This window comes from Tyto alba, unplaced genomic scaffold (assembly GCF_018691265.1).
Source record: "Tyto alba isolate M040663 unplaced genomic scaffold, T.alba_DEE_v4.0 Super-Scaffold_49, whole genome shotgun sequence".
NCBI classification, from domain to species: Eukaryota; Metazoa; Chordata; class Aves; order Strigiformes; family Tytonidae; genus Tyto; species Tyto alba.
Window position 1 is genome coordinate 1065868 of NW_024881325.1, and position 11633 is coordinate 1077500.

General features: G+C 41.0%; 1 protein-coding gene across 2 annotated transcripts in view; it reads left to right on the plus strand.

Moving 5' to 3' along the window:
- Positions 1-3211: 3211 nt before the first annotated feature.
- The window catches only part of HRH1 (histamine receptor H1), a 21955-nt gene continuing 13533 nt past the window's right edge, over positions 3212-11633 (plus strand). For both annotated transcript variants that reach the window (XM_032995854.2, XM_032995856.2), the window contains exon 1: positions 3212-3307. The gene's annotated coding sequence lies outside the window, so the exon portion shown is untranslated. The remainder of the gene's footprint in view (positions 3308-11633) is intronic.

Below are 11633 nucleotides of genomic sequence, written 5' to 3' on the forward strand. Positions count from 1 at the left end.
AGCCCATACCATGGACATCAATTTAAGTTATGTTGAAACCACAAGCTAAATAGGCTAAATCCTTACAACTCATACAGATCACTCAAATGGGTACATGTAAAAGAGAGGTAAAGTGAAATCTAAATTTATCTGTAAAAAGAAATAGGATTCATTGTATTTTCATGTTGAATGTTAAACCTGAAAATATTTCCAAGCAAACTTTGAAGAGCCAAGTCATATTAAAGAAAAAAAAAAAAAAAAGGCTTCTAATTTATTTTCTAATTTTATTCACCTTGCAAATAAATATGTCAAGTGGAACATTAATCCAAACAGTTCTGAGTATTCACTTCTGTCCATGGATATCTGTGACAATTGAAATAAGCTTTTAGTATTTTGAAGCTCATCTTTCAATAGGCTACTTTTCAATTAGGACTTTAATGACATTAAGTGATCTTCCAAAACATCAAGTTATGCAGAATATAAGTATCTTAATAGTCTATGTGCACTGGAAGTAGCAAGAGTCATGGCATATCACTGAAGCCATAAAGCTTACAGTAATTTCAAATAGTTGCTGATAGCTGAAGACTGCTTGCAGCCAAAAGAATCAATGGAAGAACAGTTGTAAGAAAATACAGAAAAATAACTGTCAAACAACTCCAGCACAAGTTTTAGCCATCTGTCACATACTACTACTTTCGACATATAAGGCACCAACAAGAATCTGCAAAGTTTTACTCATATACATGGGCAAATTAGTTTATTTGGTCATTATTTATGATTAAGCTGAACCTGTAAGTTACATTAAAAGTGTCATTTCAGAATTCCTTGTAGTACTGTGAAGTCTAATATTTTGCAGAATTATAACCAAGAATAATGGCCATGCAGCCATTTAACAGACAGTTTTAAATAGAATTAAAAACAAATAGTGACAAACACTTGTACTGTTATTAGCCTGTTGCCCAGTTTTCCCAAGTTAAAACTAATGATAGTATTAAATCAGTAACACTCCATATGATAAACCATAACCCATTTGGCTTGTTTGAAATTCTCTCATAATTTGCTTGAAAGGCAATGAATTTTTAAGAATTCTTTGCTAAAATTAATCGAAGTTGGAAGTTGATAGTAACAGGAGGCTTAAAAAGCCTGCCAAGCTTTGTACAATTATTTTATGTATTTTTTCTTCTAAACAAGCCTCTGACCACGTGAATTTGTTGGTAGACATATGTTATGATACATTTTGTAACTCTGTCTCGCAATACAAGAGTAGTAATCTCAAGTACAGAGATATATAGCATGACACGATAGAGGCATGTCCCCCCAGCTCCTTCTAATGAGAATTCTAGCTCTTTCAGTCGTGGCGTACCGTGCAACAGCATCCGAGTCTCACTTTTCCTCTGCAGCATTACACATAGCAAGGAATAATTTATTCAGATGTTTTCTATCTACATGGAAATGCCACATTCTACCTTCAACCGTACAAAGCCCCTGACATTCTAAAGGGGGTTACTTAAATACTGTTCAGAACAAGCATGTTTGCTGGGGGATGGGCACATCTCACAGCAATGCTGCAGCACTGGTGTAAGGCTTCCAGTTCATCTCTGGCTTGGCTTGCAGAAAATGCTGTTTGGATGGAAGAGATCCAAAGAGGAATAAGCACACAGAGCAGTTGCAACTTGGTGTTAAATGTAAAGTTACAAACATGACTTTCAATGTTTTTTCCCAAGGGGTCTACAAAAAACCTATTTAGATGAAACAAATAGGTCAAAACAACAGCAAAGGAGACAGAGCATGAAACTGCTGCAGAAGTGCAGCTAAACATTACTAAGTAATGGGTAAGCATAAACTGCCAGCACTGAAGTTATTCTTCAAGTATCTGCGTAACAGACATGAACGTGAAAGGGCCTTCGTCTCTTGCAGAACCATTTTCCAGTGTAAAGCCTCTGGGCAGGATTCAGGTGCTGCCCAGCACCAACAGAGAGAAGGCTCTTGCTCAGGATTGCTCTGACCACCTGCAGAACCAACTGTCTACACAAGAGAGTGATTTAAAGAAGACCCAAACATACATTTGTTAAGAAATTGGTTTTATCATAATTGTAATGGGACAGTTAACACCTTATTCAAGAGCAAAAAGATTGCCTTGGTAGCATCAAGGAAGTAGTTTATAACACTTCTTCACTGATACAGGTGCACCTTTTGGCAAAGGATATTGTTCTCCTAGACTGAGCACAGGAACACGGGTATTTCCCTCTACCTTCCTGTTTCCACGGTGGGGGGAATTGTACAAGGTTTACAATACCCTTCACCAGTTTTACAGACAATACGGTTACTAAGTGCCTAATAATGCTGTTTGCAGAAACATCATTGCACAAATTCTTCATGACTTACACATGAAATAACAAAACATTTTTAAGAGTGGGATGAGCATGGTTTTAAAGGAGGGAGTGAAAATTGGCTAGTAGCTTTCCTTTGCTAGTAGCTTTCCTTTGCAAAAACCCCCAACCCCTTTACGTTTAATACAGAGCAGATGTACTGCACCCATGGAAGACGCACAAAAAATGTCAGTTTACCTAAGACATGCCATAACGTGTTCTACATTTGAGATTTTCCAGGTCTTAAACGAGTTTTGTAACACAGCTCCACTAAAAGAAACTGCCACGTACCGAGCTGCTTCAAACACACGCTCCTTCTCAGAGCAAGAGCGATGGCCCCGTGGCTCGGCCAAGCGCTGGGGTGATCGCAAACCAGGATCGCGTTCCCGATCCTCCGCGGACTCCTGGCGTTACCTCGGACGAATTAATCATTTCCCCGCTGCCGACGGGAGCGAGCTCTCCTGCCGCAGGTTTGCGATGCCCTGGGGTTCAACGCCGAGCAGAGCCGTCCCTGGGCGCAGCTCCCCTCCCGGCCGCGGCCCCTCGCCGCCTCCCCCCCGGCCCGAGGGGGGGGGGGGTGGGGGGGCGGGGGGAGTTTCTCGGCTCGGGGCGGGGCGGCAGCGTCCTCGGGGGGCACTTGCCCCGGGGATGGGGGGGAACCAGCCGTAGCGAGAGGAGCGGCAGCGCCGGATCCCGGCCCCTCGGCGCGGAGAGGGGCGGCAGGCCGAGCGGAGCGCTTCCCGCCCCCCCCCCCCCCCCCCCGCAGCGTAACACCGGCGAAGAGCGAGAGGCGAGGAGCGCTGGGAGCTCCGCACCGGCGGGGCGGGACGGGGCTCGGCATCCCACCCCCCGGCCCTGCCCAGCCGGGGGACGCGGACACAGGCCGGGGGTGGGAGCGGCGCGGCGAGGAGCCGCCGAACAGAGCCGAGCCTGTCCCCGCTCCACTCCGCGCTGAGCCGGTGAGTGACCGGGGCCCGCGGCAGCGGCGGGCGAAGGGAAGGGGCGAGGGGCAAGGGGAAGGGGCAGTGAGCGCCGGGGCGAGGGGAGAGCGGCGGCAGCCTCGCCCCGGGGGCAGCTGCGGGGCGGCGGGAGGGCTGCGGCTCCTCGGCCCCCCTCACCCCAGCCCGGGCAGCCAGCGGGAGCGCGGGGGGAGAAGAGAGGGAAACAAGAGCAAACCAGCACGCTTCATTTTTAACAACTCTTCCTCAGCATTCGTGAAGTAAAGCTTTGCAGGAGTCGGCTGCTCCTTACCCGCCTCATCCCCGCTCGGAGCCAACCGGCAGCGCGGCTGGCGCCCTCGGGGCGGCCGAGGGGAGCGCGGGGGCTCCCGTGGGAGCGGGCGCCCAGGTCCCCGCGGAGCTGACGGTGTTTTTCTCGAGGCAGGAATGAAGAGGGGCGGCAGGGCAACGCCGGGGGCTGGGCCAGCTCGCTGCCGCCCAGGCGGTGGGGTCGGGCCGGCCAGGGGCCCGGCCGCCACCCCCGGAGGGACGGAGCCGGGGGGCGGGTGGGGGCAGCGAGGGGGACGGGTGGGTAAAGTCCAGATTCTCCATTATCCTCCATGGTCACGCAGCCTGCTTGAATAAGGAAGGTTAGGGTGAGTTTCTTTCTACCCGCAAAATATTTATGCCCTTATTTTAAGCATCTTTCTTTTGACAAATGATAAATATCCATGAAAGAGTACATGGCTGAGAAAAGGAGGGAGGGGTTGTTTCCTAGTTTTAAGGAAGAAATAGTGACTTGGCTGAAGAAAGAGGAAAGTTTTCCTAAACATTGGCCCTCATCCCTTTCTGAAGACAATCATACTTTTGCAGGTGGGCAGAAATCCTAGATGCATTCATTTCCATACAGATCTTGGGGGATTTCTCAAATACATAAAAGTCTACCACGTCCTGAGGGTGGCCAGTGGGAGTGGGGGGTATAGTAGGGACATAACCTGCTCTAAACATATACCATGGGAAATTCTTGACATAGGTCCCCAGCCTGTCCTTTACAGACACTGAGCAGGAATGATCGAATCAGGCTTCTTGGATAAGCTGCTTCTAAAATTTTACTTTCAAGGTGCCAGGCTCTCTAGCTGTAAGAGACCTTGTGCTCCACCAGTTTGTCTTAGCCAGCTGTTTAATTCAACAAGGAACGTTAAAGCAGCCTGGAGAAAGGTAGAAGGTTATTTAAGTCATATATATATATATATTTTTTTTTTTTAAAGGGGAATACCTTGAACATTCAATGGGTCATTGATAAAATATGAAGGAACTCATCATATTACTACAATGAGGCTACCAGATGTTTGAAGAGACTGATAACACAATATATATTCCAAATTAGAGACAAAAAAATTGTTTTGTACATTAACATATTTAACCGATCTGGAACCAAATCTTTCTATAATGGGGTTTACTTTTATTAACAGTACAATGAGACAGGAGGTCCTCACACCCACTAGGAATTCAAAATTTATATATTTTTGTGATGAAGTCTTTCATATAGCTTAAAAGCACCAAAAGTTCACTTGGGTTGAAATTCAAGTTCATTTTGGTAAAACCCCAAAGAAATTTCATATGTATCAGCACTTCAGTAGCTTGGGGAAGGGCAGGGAAGGAGAAAAAGGGAAGAAGATTCACAATATTAGTCTGATTTTCTTTGACCCTAAAGGGTTCAATCTGTTTTATCAAATGGTAAAACCACTACTTTGTGGTCTTCCTTTCTTTCCCTTTAAAATTTTTTTTTTTAATAGATTCTAGTAAGTATTAGGAAGACATTTCCTATTATGAATTACAACATTAGTATGATCATGAACTGATTTGTGCTTATCCTGACCAGACACTAATTCCGGGGCAAGGAGAGTTCTAAGATTTTTTCCTTCTTTTGAAGAATAGCAACACTGGATTCTTCAGTACATGTACTAAGAGCTAGAGAAAAGAGAAAACATTCCAAAGGATATTAATCTGAACTTGAGAAACCCATCTTTATTGAAGCTAACTGACTTTTGTTGTAAAACAGTAAGTTTACTCCACATCTAGCATTTCCTCATAATTCAGAGAAGTTATTCACAGGTGGGTTCCTCTGGCTTCACAAGTGGTTAACTTATTCTCTATCAGACAATGAAGCTTCCTTTATCCAAGCCCGGTTCCTTCAATTGGAAACCATTAAACCGCATAGCCGATATAGCATTGGGGTGTGCAACCTCAACATTTAAAGGACTAACAGCTCTTGTTTAAATACATTATTTTTTGCTTAGTGATTCTCCAGTAGTGACTCATCAAGTCACTTGGTAAGAAACAGACAGATCTTGATATTTGAACAACTGACTGAGCTACATTTTAAAAACTTAACTGCATTTCTGATGCAGAAAGATTAAAACCAGCTAGTTTTAGTTTGTCAAGGGTTGGAGTAAGTAGTAACACAAGGTGGAATCCAAAATACTCTAAAGATTTTTTGCTATCCATGTGTGAAAGAAGCCCTGTTTTAGGGAATTAGATTCATGGATTCCAATGCCAGAAGAGATCCCCAGTGAAAAGGCACCACTGTGACTACCCAGCTGTAAAGGCACCACAACACTGGAAAATTCCGCTCATTTATAAGAGATTTTACAGCTAGTAGTTTTGTTTGTTATATCAAAGCACAAAGAGGTTTTCATCTATTACAACAGTTATTTAATAGGTCTAACATCTATAGCAAAAGTATCTTTTTACAGATAAGTAATGAAGTAAAGACGACTTCCGTACTGCACTACTTAATGACAATAGCACTTAAATACTGGTTTGTTAAGAGATCACACTGATAACAAAATAGATAACGCTGATCATGTTTAGGCTAGCAGGGAAAATTAATACCATGTATGGAAGCTTTAGGATTCTAGTCATGATGGGTTTTTCACCCAATCTCTGGGCAAAAATAATCCATATATGGGAAATACTACCACAGTAATAAGACTGTTTTTTTGTCATGGAAAAACTGACATTTAGTATAACTTAAACCAGAAAGTTGAGCCATTGGAAGAAGAGTTCAATAGAAGTCTGAGCTTACATTTTGAAGGCCAGAACATTCTTTGGAATGTGTCCATTTTCTGTTCAGTCTTTTGGTTTTAATGGTCATGAAATACAGGCCCAGTGTTAAAGAAAATTGTTCAAAAATGCCAGCCAGAGTAAAAAAAAAAAAAAAAAATCTGTATATATAATGATAATTTCAGGTTAAGACACAGACTTAAAAAATAATATATTTCTTCATGGAAAAAAAAAAAAAATTAAATACTGTTGTGGTTTAACCCCAGCTGGCAATTAAGTACCACACAGCAGCTTGCTCACTCCCCCCACTCCAGTGGAATGGGGGAGAGAATCAGGAAAAAAAAAAAAAAGTAAAACTTGTGAGTTGAGATAAAGACAATAGGACAGAAAGGGACGATAATAATAATAATAAGTATACAAAACAAATGATGCACAATACAATTGCTCAGCACTTGCTGACTGATGCCCAGCCAACCCCCAAGCCGTGGTGTCCCCTGGCCAACTCCCCCCAGTTTATATATAGGGCATAACATCAGATGGCATGGAATACCCCTTTGGCTTGTTTGGGTCAGCTGGCCTGGCTGAGTCCCCTCCCAGATTCTTGGGTACTATCAGCCTCTGCAGGCTGGGCACTATGAGAAGCTGAAAAATCCTTGACTTAGTCTAAATACTGTTTAGCAACAGTGTGTTATCAACATTACTGTTATCCTAAATACAAAACACAGCACTATGCCAGCTACTAGGAATAAAATATTTACTTTATTCCAGTCAAAACCAGGGTAAATACATGTTGCAGTGTAATAATATCTAGAAAATTGTTTAATTAAGTAGTTGATTATACTGCTGAGAACTTAAACTTAGGAATGTTCAGTATTAGTATATAAAAATGAAGGTCAATCATCGTAAGACAGCAGCATTATACAGCTGGTGGGGTGAGGGGGTGGAGGGGTGGGACAGGACACCAGAATAAAATAGAAACACCAGCACTTGAAAGATACTGAAACAAAACTTTCAGACTATTCTGATTTAGGTGACACAATTAGAAGTTAAAACGTGATACTTAAGATCTCTGTTTACTTACTAATATTGACTCTACTAAGTACACTGAATATAAAAACACCTTTTGCTTCAGGTCTGTTTTCCTCAGCATGAATTAGAGCTGTCAATGATACACATTCATCAACAGCAATCTTTAAAAAAAATAAACCCATCGCCTTTCAAGTGGCTAGAACTACACAATTTTGCTGAGGATTCTCCATATGGACTTCATTATAAACTTTAATACATCAAAGAGAAAAAGTTTAGCTGCTTTCTTAGGATGATTGAATTCCAGTAATAATGTAGCTGCATATAGCCAGATATTGACTGCTACCAGATTAGACGAGATTTTTAGGCTGCTTGTTGGATATTTGTTCATGTACTTTATTCACTGAGTCAAAGAACATGGATCTACTATGATCCATGTACTAGAAGAAATTAAAGTTGATTATAACAGTAAACGTAACTTGATCACTTTCATTTTTATATGCTACTTCTGGAATTCACTATTCCATTGGCGGGGTTACCCACCTCTTCTTTTCAGTTAAGTAGCTACAGTTTCCAATTGTTTGTTTTTCCCTTTCCTAAATTGTTTTCAGAATGTTCCTAAACAAACAGCACAGAAGTTACTGCATTCACTGGTTCTGCTGACAAGTAATGAGCCTGCATCTGTATTCCTGTAAATGAAGGCTCTCTAGATTATGAACCACATCCAGACATTTTTTTTCTTCTTAAATAATAAGTAATGTTTCTCTAGCCAAGGTTCTGTCAGTAGTTGAATGCCAGGGGTTATTTAATGATTTTTCCTGAGACTATTCGTGTAGTTCTCATATTAACCATACAGGCCAGTTTTTAAGTTCCCCTCCCCGCAGTAGAAAGGGCTGAGGGAGGATCAGGAAAGACTTGGTAAAGCTTGGGGAAGCAGATGTAGAAGGACTGAAAAGGGAGAACATCACAACTGTGGCACAAAGCAGGATGTATTGAAATGCACGGGAAAATGCACTTCCTTATATTCTTCCTTTGCTTTCCATGCTTGCTTTCAACTATTGATTTATGTCTCCAGGAGTTGCTAAACACAGTTGAATATGCATCAGTATTGGAACAATGAAAAGTCAAATAAGCAGAATGTGATTTGTAGTATACAAACTCCACTGTAGAGATATCAAAGGCATAGATGCTCTGTCCTTAATTATGCATGGAAAATAATGCTCTCAAAGAGTCAATTCACAGTCTACAAAAATAATGTTAAGAACCCAGAACAATGTTATGAATTAGTAGATACTGTGTAAGCCTGCAGAAATCTGTAATTCACTTAGGCTTTCAACACTATTTGTGAGTTCTAAGGAGAAGAAACAGAAAAGAGATGACATGCAGTGAAATCGGTACCATAAATACATCAGGGAAAAACAATTTTGAAGGATGTTGCGCATGAACAGTATGTGAAATCTGAGAGTATTAATGATAAACTGTTTATAGATAAGAGCATACCCAGAGTAAGATTGCATGCCACAAATGGTAACCATTCTTTAAAGAAGAAAATGCTATTAAAAAGATCTTTCCTCTTCACTGCTACGCACTAACCTTTGACCAGTTATATATGTTTTAGAAGAGTGTTTCAGCTCCTAAGCACCCTATACCAAATCAAACTTCACAGGACCAAATCCAGTTTTGGTGTTTAGCTTCCTATCTTGGCATGGCCTCCTCGTATTTAGAGTCAAGTGTTACTGAACATTAAATTGTATGCCCACCTATGAAAATTAATTAGGACATACAATCAAATGCTGCTCTTGCCACAATTTTCTGTTCACACAGGCATTTCTCTACACAGGAAAGCATTTCAGACACACAATAAGCTTCACTTGTTGGGTATATACCTTACATATTAAGGGTAACTGTCTTTTTTGAGCAAATAGTTGACATTTTGTTGCATATTGCATATTATTAGTTATGTGAACACTTCCTTAGACTAATATGTTTGTATTTTGGATTAAATTTCCATTTTTGACAGCTTGCCACTGCTCCAGGAGTATGCTTCCCAGTCTTCACCTTCTTAGGTTTAGTGGCTTTTTTTTGCATACTGTACACAATACCTATACTCCTGGGTTCCCATATTCTCAGCATCATATATCTGAATCATATGATGAAAGTTGTATTTGTTATCATCTGGGGAGATCAAATAATCAACTCTATTTAAAAAAAAAAAAAAAAAAAAAAAAAAAGCAGCAGAACACAGACACCCAGGAACACATAGCAAATATCAAAACCAGAATGAAGTTCTCCTCAGGACAGACTCCCCGGAAAGCTCTCAAGGAAAAGAGCTTTGACAATGCTCTGATTACACTAATAAGAGCAAGACCCTCTGCAGGAGTATTTCAGTGATCAATCTTCACTCAAGAGCTGGCCCGTACAGTTTTGAAACCAACTGCTTGTGTTTGGCAGTGCCCAAGAACAGAAACATAAGACCAGATGGAAGAATGCAGTCAGTATCAGCTTAAGTTAAATAACTGGGTTGGCCTAGATTTGTTTCATATTTCTTCTACAAGGTGTTTCTCCATATAGACAAGTCATAAGTAAGTAGTAAATCATGCTTTCATGCCAAATGGCTTCAAATCAGTATCCCTATGTAAGCACAACTGAAGTAATAAGCATCTCAGACTTTCAGTTGCTAGAGAGCGAAGCTGCATTTTTACCATGAAGTCATAAGCTTCCATATTTTACAGAAATAATTTGCTTTTGACAGATTATAATAGTTTGTCTAGTTCCCCTGCAGTGATCTGCATTCATAATAATGTATAATTTAATTTCTCAATTAAATTGGAAAGTGACTGGCCACTCTGCCATACCAGAGAAACACGTATGCTAGTTAACTCTGGGCCTAACAGAATTCCTCCCACGTATGAGCAGCACAGCGTGTTATTTTAAAGTGGAAGGAGTATAAGATCAGCAAAGGTACATCACAAGCAGAACTGTTCACACAGTTATTTTGGGTTGTTTGGCTGTGTTTTTTTAATGGCAAAGTTTTATAGTAATGATATAACAGTACTTTTCAATGATCACTGAGACATTTATAAGTTGTAAAAGGAGCATGTTTGTTCTCACTGCACAAAATAAAAAGCTGAGTTTTCCTTCCCTGCCTCTCCCTCCTCCCTGCCCCCTCCCTTCCCCCCCTCCCCCCCCCCCCCCGAAATCCAGCAGCAACAGATACACTTAGTAGTTACCAAAAGCTATCAGACTGCAAAGCAAGAGGAAGATTAAAGATAGAATCCAGTACAGTATTCTTAATCCAATGAAGAGAACAGGATGCCAGTACGGGGGAGCTGGGGGGAAGGTCAGAACACCAGAGGAGACAGTTATTTCTGAGACAAGCCTTTTTACAAGCAGACACAGTACAGCATCTTAATCAAGATCTGAGCTCAGACAGTGCAGTGGTGACTCAGATTCAAGTACTCAATTTCCTCACAAAGTTCAGTGCTTGTTATAAAAAGCTAAGGGCTTAGGATGCATGTATGAAAATCAGAAGGATAGCATGACTGTATATAATGATTTGTGTTATGCATGCTAAAACTTTATTTCAGAAGGCCATGGAGGTCTAAACTTCTTGCTGACAGAGAGCTAAATCTGTAGGTAATTTCATTCCTCCTGAAGCCAGGACCCCCAGACAAATAAAAGCATGAAGATCAGTAATCAGTAAAATCTGTGTTGACAGCAACATGTAGCTTGGCAGTTTGATTGATGCATGTGGCTGTAGAAGCAACTGGTGTGATTCTATAAAAACTAAAATCTGAAAATATCAAGAATAATCAAGTCAAGCACCATCTACAAGCCTCAAGCTGAACTTTCACTTATATTTTCAAAATTTTCAGCCTGCCCAAACATTTTCTTGCTCTTTGAATTATGCTTCACCTAAGGAAACCGGATGTAATATTTTTTCAATTAAATAAAAGCAGAAGTATTTACCTGCAATCCTGACAGCCTGTAGCCTAGTGTCCAGATATACAAATAAAAAATAGCAATAGCACAGTGGAATCGCTGGACTTAAAAGAAAATTTCCTTACATAAACAAATTAAAAATTCAGTAATCATACAGTTATAATCATAAATACTTTTTTCTCCTTGCAAGAGTCCACAAAGTTACTTACAAACTTCAGTTCCCTTCACAAGAGGCTCTGCATTCTTTTTGTTGTTCATAGGGTACACTTGCTACTTCCCCTTCCAAGTTAGAGGGATAAGGATAAATTTGATG